General features: G+C 37.6%; 1 protein-coding gene across 3 annotated transcripts in view; it reads right to left on the bottom strand.

Annotated features, from left to right (window-relative positions):
• Nucleotides 1-13,582, bottom strand: part of ATRNL1 (attractin like 1) — a 739,265-nt gene that overhangs the window by 104,194 nt on the left and 621,489 nt on the right. The gene's annotated exons all lie outside the window — the stretch shown is intronic.

Raw genomic sequence — 13,582 nt, 5'->3', positions numbered from 1 at the left:
TGAATAAGGCTGCTATAAACATCCATGTGCAAGTTTTTGTGTAGACATAAGTTCTCAACTCCTTTGAGTAAATATCAAGGAGAATGATTGCTGGATCATGTGGTACCATGCGTCATTTTAACACTATATTCTGGGACAGTGTAGATGTGCAATAGGCCTACATTTGAATAAATGAATGCATTTCACCATATTTAATGTGTAGTCTGTAAGCGACAAAGTTATGCAACTTTGTTTGCTTTTTTGCAATTGTTTACTCTCACCAATGATGTAGTACATAACACAATTTATCTAATTATCACAATCCAAAATATTCTGTTGGCAAATCTTTAAACTTCAGTGAAATAGATATGTAATAATCACCCACCAATGCACTTGTATAAATAATATGACTTTAGGAATAAAATAGAGTAAATGAATATGTGATAATGATTATAACAGAAATAGCTGGTATTTTATTAAGTACTTACTACGGATTAGGTATTCAAAATGCTTTAAATATAGTAACTTATTTAAACCTTACAACCTTGTAGGATGAGAACGCTGAAGCAAGAAGTTAAAAAAACTTGCTCAAATTCACATTACTAGGAAGTAGCAGGTCTGGGATTTCTGCTCGGGCAAGCTGTCTCCTGAGTCCATGTTCTTAACCACACAATGCAGTTTATCATATGTGTGCATGTACAAACTTGCACCCACGCACATGCACCCAGAAACATGCGCAAGCACACATGTGTGCACAGAAAAACACACAAGGAATTTGAGTTTAAATACAATGTCACCTTTGAAATGGTGAGGATATCATTTCAGCCTAGGAATGGTGGTTTTGGCTGTTTCACTCAAAAAACTGCAGGTGAGACATGCTTGACATGTCAAAGCAAAATCTATGCATAAAGGCAAAATTAAATAGAAGAAAAAAATACCACTGCTTTAATTATTAGAGCAAATGATTTGTTTAGTTTTTTTCACTGATGATATTTGAACTTTTCAGAAGAAATACAGACATATGTAGTCATTCACCTAGAATAGTTTAGAATACTGCCGTTTCCAGAAAGTTTAACGAGGCATTAAAGATAAAATATGTCCCCTTTCATGTAAAACTTAGACTGAAATTTCTGGTGACAACGGTTTTATGTGGTTATAAAGGATTTCTCCTTTACAGCAACATAAATCTCATGTTTTAAAATTATCTTCATACAGATACATTTTGAGAGTTTTCAATATAAAGGTGAAAGTGGCCATGGTGGTAGAAGGAAAGGGCATAAAAATCTTCCCAGAAAATGCTGTAAGCCATGTTGCAATACTTGTATCAAGTTACATGATCTCTGGTTTTACACTTTAAAGCTTACATTTAATTTAACAGACGTATTTTTGAAAATGCTAAGTCAGAATCAGCATAAGTACACAGATATTCTCCAATGATGTAAATATTTAGAGAATAGGCTTGTCATATTCCAAGGCTAAAAGAAAAATACTATGAATGTTTTGAACCATATTTCCAGGCTACTGAAATTTATTCTAATTTAATAAATGCAAAGTATATGTAAAGGTCAATTGGTTAAAATATACTAAGAGAAAATAAAATGAATTCAGCTGTAAATGATGGTGATATATTAGAAATATCAAAATCCTTTTTAATATACCTAAGAAATAATTTATCATTTTAACCATCAGGCAAGGTTGTCTTTGTTGTTTTGTTTTTAAGCTCTCAATGCAATAATTGGTACTATTCAAAATATCCAAAGTCACATGAAAATACTTGATTACAAAAATTAGAAGCCAAGAATTTTATGATTATGGCAAAACAAAAAACCACAACGGCCAAGAAACAGTGGTTCTTGGTTTAGAGGATCTAGAAAAACAAGCAGCAATTTGAGAGTACATCTGTTGATTGCGTTGTTAGGTTACATTTCTGCTGTTTTTAACACTAGAAGAAAAGGCTTTAAACATCAAATGCTGATGCCAAAAGCACCAACTGAGAGAAAAATTAGTAAAAAATAACTGTAAACTTCAGGGGGAAAATGACTTAATTATTCAATACTTTAAACTTCTGAGATCCAGCTACAGGTAAAGACAGTAGTAAAATATCTTGACCATGGAAAAGGAATTATGCTTGCATAAAAGTCACTTCTGTAAAATCTTCCTTACAATAATTCTCTCATTCTTAATTCTACTGCTACTGTACAGAAAATATTCAGAAATTTCTTTATATTCATAAGCTATCTGAAAGGAAATTATAATTCTATTTTAAAATGAAATTGGCTTACAACTTTGTCTATTTTTAGCTATAAAATTTTCATAAAAGGATATTAGTGAAAATATGAATTATTCATTATGTTTAAAATATTAGTGACTAGCACTGCTCTTTGAAACTTCTGCCAGGAATTCACATAATTTAAAAAATTATTCCAAAGAATTTGTGGCAAATCTCAGTTTCAATACAGATTTTAAAAGAAAAAATAATTTATAGCATTTGAATTTTTACAGTAGAAATAGTAAAAGCCCATGAATAATATTTCTGATACCCTGAGGTTTGTCAGTTGTTTAGTGATAAATACATAACCATGAATCAAAATCACTTCACAATGACATAACATGTTCACTGAACTGTGCAATTTATCATGCATTTTCCATGGCTACCTTTGAAAGAGATAAGGCATGGGTTTGTTTGCCCACAGCACTCAGCAACTGTGATTTACTTCTAGGCATTTTCATATTTGTTGTACTGCAAGATGCTGGTGTTAGACCCTCCCAGAAAACATCACTGACAGTTACGTAATTAGCAGTCTTTGTTTATTAAGCACACAGCACTTTTACAAAAGACTTGTTTTGTTCACTCTAAGTGTTTTTGAAACTACTCATATTTTCAAGTTCTTGTTTTGGGGGGCAACAATTCTATGTTAAACTCTTTCCATTTTTCAGCTATTAAAAACAATCAAGTTACCAGAGAAGCTTCTGGAATCATAGGATTTTCAAGATTACAGTTCTTAAAATTCGTAACGACATGTTCTGCAAGTGAGGCCACCATTCAAACCCAGGATCTATCTTGGGAAACTGCTGCTACAAGAATTACTGGATGTTTGGAGGATACGAGTGGGCAAAGCTGGCTACGTACTTGTTCTTTCCTCCATTGTCCTACTCAAAGAATGAGTGAATGAGCAAGTGATTCACTTCTAGAAATCACACTGAAGCCCATCGTTGGAATCCCTAACCCCAGCAGCTGAGGATTTAACAGAATTATCTGAGGTCTTTGGACTAGTCATTGCAATTTTAGTAGAGTTTAGTCCAATACTGTAGTACTCAAAAGATAAAAAAGATGTTATTTCCTCTCTCAAAAACTTCCAGTAATTTCAAAGTAGGGCTTGCAAACTCAAATTCCTTCAAGTCCCGCGAGGGTAACTTAATAAAAGCTAACATTTAAGTGCTTACAATATGCCTTGTGCTATGCTACATGCTTACATGAGTTTAATCCTACCCCATGAGGTAGGCACTATTCCCATTTTACAAATGAAGAAACTGAAGCTCAAAGAGCTTAAGTAACATAACTAAGGTTTTAAACCTAATAGGTGACCAAACCAGGATTTGGGACAATGTAGTCTATCTTCTGGGCTTGTATGTCTAACCCCAATGCATACCACCTATAACAGGTAAGAGGACTGTCTCAACTTCTAGAATAAGACAGTAAAAAGTGGTGGGCACTACAATGAACTGAGATGTACAAGATTTCTTTGAAGACATTAAATCTCAAAATTTTTGTTGCCAAAAGTACACGTCTATGAATCAAAATGGTTTGAGGGCTGCCACCTTGCAATCTCTGTAAAATGGAGTCCAAAATGGCATTTCAGGGTTGCCAGGCTCTTGTGTCCACCCACTCATCAAACTTCATCTTTTATTTTGCACAAGCTCCGTGTTTTAGTCAATGTAAGTGCTCACTGTTCAACAACTGTGCCCGGGGTGTCCAGAATCTGTGCCTTCCTCACTCATAATATTCCTAGTGTCTAGGAGATCCTTCCTACAGGGCTCTAACTTTCCTAAAATTACACATCTCTCAAAGCCAACTCATCTATGAAGGCTTCCCTGGTCTGAGGTATTTAGTCTTTCTCTCTTTAGTTCTTTAATTGTACCTTTATGGCCCCCTTCATTTTCTACCTTGAATGACACTTGGGTAAACGTCCTATCTTCACACTGAAACAAGCTCCTTGAGGGCAGGTCCAGTTTCTTATTCATCTCTATTATCTCTGTACTCACTTTCTCTCTTTGAATTGCCTAAGCACAGTGCCTGTGCTATCTTTTGGGAACTTAGGCCTCCCAATCTTTTATTGCAAGTATTAATGTAGGCGTTGTATGTCTCTCAGATTCCTGCTCCTCCAGGGCAGGTATCATGTTGTATTCTTCTTTGCCTGATCTATAGCATCTACTAGAGTGCACTTTGCACATGGTAAGTGAATGAGTGAATGAAAGAACAAATGAAATTGTCACATGGTGAGATAACTGGTAGGCATGACTCAGTTTCTTTCCAAATTATGGTTATTAAAAGGATAATAAAAACACTGAAAAATAATATTAGCTAACATTTATTGTTAGCTAATAATAAACCTTAATTACTCTTTAGGTTTTTTCTAGGCACCAGTTGCTGTGCTAAGCATTTTACAGGCATTATTGTGTTATTTTCTATTTTATACAGATGAAGCAACTGAAATTCAGAGAAGTCAGATAATATTCTTAAGGTAACACAGATGGTGAGGAGCAGATCCAGGATTGGAACTCAGATCTGTATGCTTCTAGTATCTTGGTTCTTAACTACTATATGATACTGCTAAAAAATATAGCTTCAGAAGCCAAGACGTCTCCCATTCTCTCAGCTTGGCTATTAATAATAGGAATCAAATTAAAATGTCAGTTATAAAAATTATATGCCTAAACCTACCCCATTTCTGGCCAGGGTTCAGAACACTTGAGTTCTAGGACCAGTTCTGCCACTATCTAGTTGTGTGATCCTGAGCATGTTACTAAGTCAATTTCCTATCCGGAAAATGAACAAGTAGCTTGGATGAGTTTTAGGGTCCCTTTAACATTCTGTGACTATGATTTATGGACAACCTCCAGAATGTGTGACATACCAATATCTAATACTTTGTCTAAGTATAGTGAAATTTTAAATTTTCAATCTTTAGTAATTTTTTTTCCTGTTCTTTAAATGACACATTTAATTTTTAAAGCACACTATTATACCATATGATGAATACATCACATAAGACTAAATGGCCACCATCGCATGCCAAAAAAGCAATTAGAAAATTGAATCAAGGAATTAAGGATTAATGTGGATATGTTATACCTGTCAGCAGTAATAAGTGTTTTGACAAGGACAGAATAAAGTCTGACAGTATGCACAAATACTAATCTTATATGAGTGAAATATTAAAAATGCAAACAACTGCACATTAATCACTCTAACATTTCCCTATTAAAACACTTTTAATGCTATTCTTATCAGAATCTATCTATAAATAAAAATGAGTCTTTTTCAGCAGCTTGCACAACTTGGTATTTCCAGTTTAATGAGTGTTTATATTGATACGAAATTTAGTTTTTAGTCACATTAGTAAAATAGAATTAATTTATTGAGCAGCGAATTAAATCAGCTTGCTGGCTTGGCTCACAGCTAATCAACTGTGTTGATTCCATAGGAGCAACAAATACCAAGATTCCAGATCTCAAAAACAGATTCTCTGATTTCATTGCTTAGACTTGGGAAAAAATGAAAGTGAAAATCATATTCTTTCCTTATTTAATCTTTGCTTTGCATGAAATGATAAAGGGAAAAAACACACAGCTATCTTTACTCGCTAGGAGAAGAATTCATATTAATAAGAGAAATTAAGCTAATGGACACTCTCAAAACCAGGGTTAAACTGCATTAGAAGCAAATTCAAAAAGAATAAAGTATTACGTGTGGGAATAGGTAAAGGAATACAATATAATATTCACAGAATCTGTATGCTGCTCCTGAGGTTCCAAAGTCCAATTGTAAACTTAATTTTCATATCATACAAATATTTTTTCTTTTGTTGAAATGCCTCCATGTTCAACCTCTGTTCAGAATCTCTCACTATACTCACACACACAATACACACACACACACACACACACACACACTCATATACACACATATTTAAGGTTTATATTTATAGTATAATATCTGGTTTAACTGAATTTTGTGGTTATTTTAATTGTGTGGCACTGACTTGGGGAATGAAGAGGCTGGATTGTGATAGCCATAGTTTTACTACCTATTTTTTCACAGGTATTTAGGTCCCAGAAAATGAGGATATTTTCTCTTTTTGAGATATTATATAATCATGCTTTGCCCTGAGTTGGTCAATAAATATGAATGGGAATAGGAGGTGACTTTGAACAGATTCTCTTTAAAAGCTGATTCCTGATAGTATTTGTCAAAAATTTGAAATCGATTATCAACCAAATAATTGCCATAACTAGATTTTAACAACTGTCCTTTTCTCCAGTGCAAGAAAAAGCAACCTAACCACTATACTTCACATACTAATATCAAAATTGGGACCATCCTTTCTGACCTTGAAAAGTACCGCGAAGTGTGAGAGACAAGTGTGCCTGCCAGATCAACGGACTTCCCATCTTGCTTAAGCCTCGTCCTGTGCTATTGTTCAGGCCACTCCATCCATCTGGACTACTTGGCAACATCTACCATTTCTGCAAGATCCGGCTCAAAACTCTCTATCTGCAAGAAGCCATTCCAGGTCATCCTCGGCCACTCCAGGACCTCCTCGCTCTACTCTATCTCAATAATTAGGAGTGAATCATCTTTCCTGTTGTAACCATTGAGAGGAAGTGTAATGTGGTGGTTAAGACAACAGCTTTTAGCAAGTACTGCCTGAGTTCAAGGCCTTGCTCTCTCATCCATCTAAGTGAGACCTTGGTCAAATCACTTAACCTCTCTGTGCCTCAAGTTTCTCATCTGTAAAATGGAGCTAACAATACCTTACTCATAGTGTTGTTATGAGGATTAGAGATATCTATCTCTATAATAGATATCTATGCACTACGTATAGATAGATAGATAGATAGATAGATAGATAGATAGATAGATAGATAGGTAGATAGATAGGTAGGTAGGTAGATAGGTCATACAGTATTTGGTAAAAGTCAGCTATCAGTATTATGCCGTCCTGCCCAGTTCCCATTTTGCTTTAGAATTGTTTTATGTTCCATCTGAAAAATATGCTCAATTCAAAAGTAAGTTATTTGAGGGCAGGGACTATACTTTAAAAATCTCTGTTAATGGTTTGAAACGAACTAATTAAGAAAGTCAGCCTGCAGGAGAGAACTTTACGGATGGCTTATAGGGTGGGGAAAATCTGATCTCAAGGCCACACTTCCCACAGGTGTCACATCAGCACTGCCACTGAGTACTGGCCTATTTTTCACATTTTTGTTCCCTGCTTTTATCAAGAAGCCTGATCTGGCTTTGAGCATTACGTGCTACATAGAGTAGACTTTCCCTGGCACCTAAGACTGTGGTGTTCAATAAATATTTCAGGGATATATGGGTATTTGTTTTTTCTTTTCCAAATTGTGCACAAGGTAAATCTCTAAATTTTGTGGCAAAAAGTTATAAACAGAAGCTCAATCTATAGCAGATAGATATAAGCCAACAGGAAAGTTAGAAAATCAAGACCTTGGTAGTAGCCCCAGGCTGGTCCATTCCTTGTCACATTATATCATTAATGCAAAATGTGACCTTAGCCATCCAGCTGATAGATCAATTCAACTGAAAACGTAAATGTGCTAGGCCCCCTGCTGGCAACTGGTTTGTAGAGAGCTACATAGGCACAGAGCCTGCCCTGTGGGGAGCTTCCTTCATGCAATCAAGCTGACTGCAACTATGACTACATTAGCGTTGAATGTGTTCACAGTTATGCCCAGAGCCATGGGGGTGGGAGTGGAGTGAGGGGAGAGAGTACTAGTAGTTCTCCTGGGAAAGGACTTTATTTTGCAGAGGATGACTAGGAGTTCACTAGGAGAATGAGGAAGGATGGTGATTTCTGACAGGAGGAAAACCATGAACACAGGGATGTAAAGGCACATAGCTTGTTTGGGAAATTGCTAGAAGTTCATTGTGGACAGAGCCTAGCAAGTGTTTGCTAGACAGGTATGAGAAGAGACCTGAAAGGAACACTGGGGTGCTCCATGGAACAGGCCTCTCATCAGCCCCTTGCACTCTTCCTGGCCATAACTGGGATTATCACTACCTGCTTAGAAAGTCATGCGTAGATGCTCAGATGGAACCTGACGAGCGCAGCACACAGTGGGCCTCTGTACAACCTTCACCAAGACACAGTGCAAAATCATCCCAAATGGATACCAGCAAACCTTTATTAGCAACTCACAGTGCTCTTTTGTTAAACTATTGGTCAAATCTGTTATACCGAGTGAACGTTAAATTAAAACATTTATTTCTGAAACTTCAATCATAAAACTAAATCAAGAGGCACTGTGAAAACTAACTGTCAGCAGAAAGAATAAAAGTGCAGATACGGCAATATTCTTAATGAGGAATCAAATGTTAATAGATCCAGCATAATAAATGACTTTCTACTATGATTATTACACCAATCACAGCCTATTATAAGTAACGAAAGCATGGACAAAACTCTGAATGAAAGAGCTTATTTGACTTGTTACAAAAACATGAATATAATTATGATACAGTAAAGCTTACCTGGATCTCTTAGAGAATGAGTCATTCTGGATGACAGAGGTTTCCCAGAAAGCTGAACATTAACCCTATAAGGACTAACACTTAGCTATTTTAGGGGTTTCTTTTTTTTTAGTAAATGTAAAATCTCTTAAAATAAATATCCATTTCTCTGCTTCTCAACCAGAATATACTATATTAAACATAAATTAACAGTGTCTTACTGTCTCATGATCACCATTATGAATATTAGTTTTCACAATATGCTGAAGATACATGGAGTTGCCAACGTAAGTATGCATATGTACATTATAGCTATAACTCTAGGGATTTCTTTTTTTCTTTATTTCTTTTTTTCTAAGAAGCCACCAATGCCAGCTTGCTTTTTGCTTATGTGCCTCTTTATATAAAGGCAACCTAGAGATTGCACAGCTGCCAGTGGATGATATGGCCGCTTTTCTGTAAAACCCATCAATGACGCAAAGATGGAAGTGACCTTCTCAAGGGGCTTTCTCTTTATCCCCAATATCTTTTTCCTTGTTGCTATCAGTATGCTGTGACCTGTGAGCATCATTCAATGCACTAACTAATTTCTACATCACCAATCCCATGTTCCACAGACATCTTCTTGACAGTTAGTAACAATCCTCCTAAGACCCTTGAAGACTGTAGGCAGAGTGGCCTTTCTAATTTCAAGAATTTTGATGACAGTGTTTGGGAGTTATCTTATTACAAAGTCTGGAAATACTTCATCAGGCCCAAATGACTTTACTGCACGTGAAGCAGACTTGGGTTCAAATCTTATGGGATCTCAGACAAACTGTTTAACTTTACTATGCCTCAGCTTCTTCATATGGAAAAATAGAGTTCATAACACCAAAGTCTGAGGACTATAAAGGATAATATATGAATAAGGCATTTAGCATAGTGCCTGGCAAAAAGTAGGTCTTTAAACGTCTATATTAGGTCAAGTTGTTTACAAATGCAATTTTTCTTAGTTAAAACCAATTGAATATCAGCCATTTATCTGGTTCCACCATAACAGTTCCCTTCCCCTTAGTTTTGGTGACCCACGGCAGGGCAGTAAGGGAGGTTTAGATGTCCAGATCTTTCCCTCCTGGGTACTTTCACTCTCTTAGACTTGGTTCCAAAGTATGGGGCCAATATTATAGTGTCTGTGTATTAAAGTTGGAACCAAGCTCCAAGTTTGTAGAGAAGATAATCGATCGTTGCAAGTGGTAGAAAGTTCAGGGGCAAAAGCCATTAAAAAAGATAAATATTCTACTGAAATCTTTCTGCTTATACAGCAAAGAGAAAACTATTTTATGGATGGACATGCAAAGAAATGGTTCCTAAGTGTGCTTTTATGTGTCTCCATGTGGCCTAGGAAGCCTCTTTGCTCACCAACTCTTTCACTATTATTTGCTAGGTTAAAATTGCCTTAACTTTATAATCAAGAGGACTGAGAGGGGAAAAAAATGTGACGAAAGTGGATAGTAGGCAGAGGATGCTTTAAGCAGGACCATGGGGTCCTCACACGGTCATCCTGGTCATTCCCTGGCCCTCTGCAACCCACAGCACAGGCTTGCTGCCCCACCTATGGCCTGAGATATGTGGACTCCTCATGTGACCAAACTAAACATAGTCGCACAGCATTCCTCTTGGCCTTTCCTGCAAATGACTTGATTGTGTGAACTCAACTACCTCATCAGAACTTGCTTTAGAAGAGGAAGTATGTAAAAGTGAATAAAATATCTCTCCAAATCTGTTTTTTTTTTTTTCCCCCAAAGCTCCTTTTTCAGTATGACTAAAAATTAACGGTCAGAGCCTGTGTAATGATCCTTCCTCTGGTTGCACTCATGCTGCTCTAGCAACTCCCTCTTGGTCCTCCTAACTGTCTAATTGATTAAGCTTTCCAGCAGCATTCTGTCACTGGGTGTGGCCCGCTGCACGCATCTGGCTCACTGTGTTTGCTTCAAAAGGGACGGCAGGTTAATTGAAAGATTCATAGCACAAATAAAGGTGCCAACAGGGCAGCAAATCCTGTTTCCTCACATGGCCTCTGTAGGGGGTTGAAGAGTATCCTCCAAAAGTGCATGCCAGCTCAGAACCTCAGAATGTGGCCTTACTTGAAAACAAGGCCTTTGCAGATGTAATTAGTTAAGATGAGGTCATACTGGAGCAGGGTGGGCCCACTGTCCCTATGAAAAGAGGAGAGGCCATACAGAGGTGACACACAGCAGAAAACTCCATGTGGAGACAGAGGCAGAGATTCAAGAGATGCAACTACAAGCCAACAAATGCCAACGCTAGTCGGCAACCACCAGAAGCTAGGAGAGAGGCATGAACAAATTCTCCCTCAGGGCCTCCTGAAGGAACCCACCCTGCCAAAAGCTGCATTTCAGACTTCTGGCGTCCAGAACTATGAGAGGATAAATTTCTGTTGTTTTAAGCCACCAAGTTTGTGGTAATTTGTTATGGCAGCCATAGGAAATAAATATAGGCTCCCTAGTCACAATCTGACCTCTAACAGAACTGCCAGAGAGTATTGATTGGTGGCCATCTTTTTCTGTTTTTGGAAATGATCATGAAGTATAATATTGAAACTGTGATTAATGCCAGTCCCTTGGGGCATTTCTCCTGTTTGGGGGTTGTTCAAGCTACTTTCATTTGACAAATAAGCCACATATCACATAGCATGGCAAATGTCAATGGGAAAATTCACTTTGTTATGGGATTTTTGTGATCATCATAAAATTGATGACATTCATAAAATTGGAAATAGTCATAATAACTGCTCCTTAGAATGTAGACATAGTATATGTTATATGTCAGGTTTCCTAGCAAACAGATTCTGAGACTCCAAGATTTGTGTGTAGGAAGTTTATAGGGAGGTACCCTCAGGAACAACATCTGTGCGGGGTGACAGAAGCAGAGATGGGGGGAGGGAGAAGTTAATCTGTGATGCAGTTGCAACAGAGGCCGCTGCCTGAGTGAGGTGGTCCTTTAAAGTTGTATCAAATCGAGGCAAGAGGCCAAGCCTTGGAACCTCCCATGGATATAGGCTCCCAATGGATGTAGGCTGTTCCCAGGAAAGTGGTATAATGGCAGGTGAGGCAACTTCTTTCAGCAGAGGCCATTTCTGGAGAGGGACTGAGCTGCAAGCTGTGAAAATAAGATGCTCAGTTCTGAAAGGGGATCTCGGCAGCATATCCCAGCCCTACCATAGTATTCATAATTCTAATAAAAAAGTGTCCTTGGGTCTTGCCCAGTGGCATAGCCGCTAAGTGCGCGCACTCTGCTTCGGCGGCCCAGGGTTCACAGGTTCGGACCCCGGGCGTGCACCGATGCACCGCTTGTCAAGCCATGCTGTGGCAGCGTCTCATATAAAGTAGAGGAAGATGGGCACAGATGTTAGCCCAGGGCCAGTCTTCCTCAGCAAAAAGAGGAGGATTGGCAACAGATGATAGCTCAGGGCTAATCTTCCTCATGCACAAAAAAAAATGTCCTTGTTAGCTAAGAAAGTGACTTTGGCCAGACCTATGTACAACATATTATGGTCTGGATAACGTTATTGGTCATGTGCACTTTTGTTTCTCGCAGGGTTTTGTGAAGCTGCTTTACTTTATTTACTTTGTTATTGCCATCACTAACCTTCCCATGAGAATGCTTGCTCTTCAAGACCATGTCTCTCCTCTTTAATTTTCCTATATTGGCTAGCAACTCTGATTGTTATTTTTCTCTTCCAAAAAGGGCAAAAATTATGATCTCAGTGCTAACTCCGTGGCTATGTCAATAGTTTAAAGAACTGAGTGAGCACTGCCTACCCTTCACACTTATTTTTTAAGTGACTCGATGTATCATACTTTTCATTAAGTCACAAAGCCTCCAGAGAGAGGGGTCATCCTTATTTTGCAGGCAGGCACAGTGCAAGGTGAGATAATTAATTAATATCACTGAGGTTTTATAAGGCATCAAAATGAATGGCAGAGAAGATAGCAATTTCTTCTGTTTCCCTGCTAAGTCATAGTCTCTTTCGGTAAACTGCAAATTTATATGGATTTTTTCTAATAATAATAATAAAGGCAATTATTATTCATTAAGCACTTATTATTTATTGAGCACTCACTTGGGCAGAGGGAATAATTGAACTAAAAAGCAATTACTGGACACTGTGCTAAATACTAGTATATGCTCCAAGTATTAGCAAGATTACAAGATTTTTTGAACCCAGGACACGATTAAGTCATATTTGGTTGTGAAAACTACTGCTTCAAACAAACTAAACCCTTTGAGGAGAATGTTTCCATCAATATCCTTAAGATAAAGATTGGCTCCTATCGCAATAACAAGAAGATACACACCAGGAGATGTATGGAGGATGGATACCTGAGAGAAGGTACTGGGACGAGGTATGAGGTAACAACTCTGAGGTACTACGATGTGGACATCCAATTAGAGAAAAGGCAAGGGTGATGCTTTCCTAACACAGATTCCAAACCTAACAGCAGCTACTTGGCTGCTGGCAATCTCATTCTTTTCAAAGCGAGCAGAAATTGATCACAATACCTAACTTAACTAGTTGACAGTTTCATGTCTCAGGCTAAAGAATAAAGAAGCCGACATTCTGGGCTGGTTCTAACCAGCAGATACATGAACAGAAATGTGATAACTTTCAAAAGCATGACCCTGCTCTTTTAGGATTTACAATACTGGACAAAAGTCATTCATCCTACAGATACCTTTGAAGCACATTCTTTGAGTAGGTCTGTTCCAGGCATTAGGCATAGAGCAGTGAACAAGACAGATAGGATCTTTCCCTTCACAGACAAGAAAAGGATGATTAAAAAG

Source organism: Diceros bicornis, chromosome 6 (genome assembly GCF_020826845.1).
Source record: "Diceros bicornis minor isolate mBicDic1 chromosome 6, mDicBic1.mat.cur, whole genome shotgun sequence".
Taxonomy (NCBI): domain Eukaryota; kingdom Metazoa; phylum Chordata; class Mammalia; order Perissodactyla; family Rhinocerotidae; genus Diceros; species Diceros bicornis.
This window is presented reverse-complemented; position numbering and strand designations above follow the sequence as displayed.